The sequence below is a fragment of the Aegilops tauschii genome, chromosome 1 (genome assembly GCF_002575655.3).
Source record: "Aegilops tauschii subsp. strangulata cultivar AL8/78 chromosome 1, Aet v6.0, whole genome shotgun sequence".
NCBI classification, from domain to species: Eukaryota; Viridiplantae; Streptophyta; class Magnoliopsida; order Poales; family Poaceae; genus Aegilops; species Aegilops tauschii.
In genome coordinates, this window is record NC_053035.3 from 275,265,956 (window position 1) to 275,268,505 (window position 2,550).

At 45.9% G+C, this 2,550-nt stretch overlaps 1 long non-coding RNA gene across 2 annotated transcripts; it reads left to right on the forward strand.

Moving 5' to 3' along the window:
- Nucleotides 1-202: 202 nt before the first annotated feature.
- Nucleotides 203-2,272, forward strand: LOC120976475 (uncharacterized). Of its 2 annotated transcripts, XR_005772005.2 has the most exons (4): nt 203-448; nt 525-778; nt 1,356-1,415; nt 2,070-2,272. It is a non-coding gene; the product is annotated as an uncharacterized lncRNA (long non-coding RNA). The 2 variants fall into 2 exon arrangements; XR_012200257.1 differs by having other exon boundaries at nt 203-778.
- Nucleotides 2,273-2,550: the final 278 nt, after the last annotated feature.

Consider the following 2,550-nt stretch of genomic DNA (forward strand, 5'->3'; position numbering starts at 1 on the left):
ATAATTACTTAGCCAAATTTTACTGTTCATCGGGCTGTACAGGGGCAGCCCATTTCAATTCATCGTTCAGAGCGCTGGAGCAGGCAGCATCGCAGCGACAGCAGGCCGGCCCATTTTTGCACAAAGCAGCCCAACCGCAGCTCTCTGTTTTTTTTCTCTATATTCCTTCTCTCTACCACTGACTACCTGTCCCCGCCTGTCATCTTCCCCATCGAGCATGTTCTACAGGGGCACTGTAGCTCACCAAACCGCAGCGAGATCGAATCGATTGGTTTGATCGATTCTTGACCCCAGGACACGGGATCCACCCTATATAAGATCACCAAACCCCCCTCTGCCGATTTTTCTTTGTTTCGCCACCTCCTGAGCCCTAGAATGGCGCCCAGATCTCACCGGAGTCCGCCGCCGCCCGAAGCTTCTATCGCCGCCGATTTCTTCACCACCGAGGGTCCTCAGCGCCTCCCTTACCCTCTGTTGTATTCGCCTTGACCTCCTCTGTTGCCCTAACCGAGTATATCGCATAGGGAAGCATCCAATCGAGCTCTAGGACCTCGATCCGAAGCTCAAGTCCGATGCCGCAGCTCCAGCCGGACCTCACCGACGCTAGCAGAAGCTCCCGTCGCCCATGAGGACCTTTTCGAGTTCGCCGTGTTCCTCCTCATCTCCTCTCGTCGTCCCCTATCTCAGGAGGCCTCCGCATCGCGCACATCCTCCGAGTCCGGGCCGCCCCACGCCGTTCTCCTCCAAGTCCGGCAGCCACCGAGCCTCTGCTGTTCCGGTGAGCATCTCTCGCCGTCCGATTCAAGTAGGACCGCCCACATTAAATCTCTATTTTTTTCGTTCGTTGAAATGTTTTTCTGTTATATGCCGGCCATCCGTCGGTTAGCCATAGCAGCAAACACCCTATGGCCAGTCACGCCTTGACACGTGGCACATCCACAGCAGCCGTGACAGTTCTTCTAGGAACGCTGTCATGGTACAATTTTTTTGGCAGATTCCATATAATATTTTCGTTTTGGTATAACTTGAGATCTGTAACTCCAAATCAATCGATTCTTTTTCCTGTGTACTCGTAGTGACCAGGAGAATATTGTAGTACGAAAAATTCACATTTTTTGAACCGTTTAAATTTGAATTTGTTTAAATTTGTATTTAACCTTCTCAAGGCCTTATGTTTCAAACTATTTATCCAAATTAGTTGACTCTTTTTGCATTGTGATCCTACTAGCATGTAGATAATATATACCTATTGATATGTTCTTTTATTTAAGTTTTATTTGAGTTATTTGTTGTTCGCTTTATTGTGGTGTTATGTGAGTACGATTTATTTATCGGTGCCTTCGTTAAACGTATAGATTGTCCAGAGTGTGAAGCGGATCAGGACTAAGCGTTAGAGTACTTCAACACCGTTCAAGGCAAGTTTGCACTTTTGATTTGCTCATCCTATATTTCTGCTATGCATGTGTAGTTGTTGTGATATGTTATATGTTTGGTTGATCATTGTGTTCCGTGTTGTCATGTTTTGGTATTGACTGTGTTATGTGATGGTGTGAGTGGCTTGAGATGGTAGATGTGGGTATGTATCAAGTGATGCATGGAAGTGGTGAGTCTTTCTAGCTGTAGGATCGCGACTTTTTCTCAGGTGAATGCGTCAATGGCTGAGCGCTCTATTATCCCTAGAGAATGCGCCATGGCTGAGCGCACATGGGGTTTCGGGGCTTAAATCAGGTGAATGTGTTGATGGCTGAGCGATCTATTGTCCTTACAGAATTCGCCATGACTGAGCACACTTGAGACTTCTTGAAGATCTTTCTCATATCATTCTATGATTCTGAGGGTTTCCCGTGTGCGAGTAATTTGGTTGTGTTCCAGTTTAGCCTGGTGTCATTTGTGCTTGTGTAAACCTTGACTACCTAGTGGAGGCAGCTGAAGTTAGTTTAGGCCAAACCAACTTGAGTGTTTTGTTTGTCATACCTTGCTTGTGGATGTAGGTTTGCTATATCATAATGTGTGATTTGCCAATACATTCAATTCATTGACCCTTGTGGCTGCAACTTATCATGTTGCAGGATTTTCAGATGATCAATGAGATAAAGTAGGGTCGCGAGTCTTCACTCAGCATTTTTGCCGGTGGGCGTTGACGGGACTCATCATTTGCTTATGCTATATTTTGCTGTTATTGTTGAATAAAGCTAGCAATGTGCTACGCAGTTTGTAATGCTCTACAAATTTTGGATCATACGTTATAGTAAATGATGCACTTGTACTTTGATATTCCTATGTACTTTGTGTGCCAGCGAATCGATCCGGGGACTAGCACAGTAAGCACAGAGACATCAAATCTTATCAGGTTCAGGTCATTATAGTGAACTTGGAGCAATCACCCTCGAAGGGTTCACACTTGAGGTGTTGCACGACAGAGTCATCATCAGGAGTGGTGAATGAGGAATAACCCTTAGTAATCCACGACCGACTAGCTACGCTATAGAGGTATCACCAGGAGTGAGGTAGGAGGTATCACCCTCGACACTCGATAGTAGCTTTGTATAG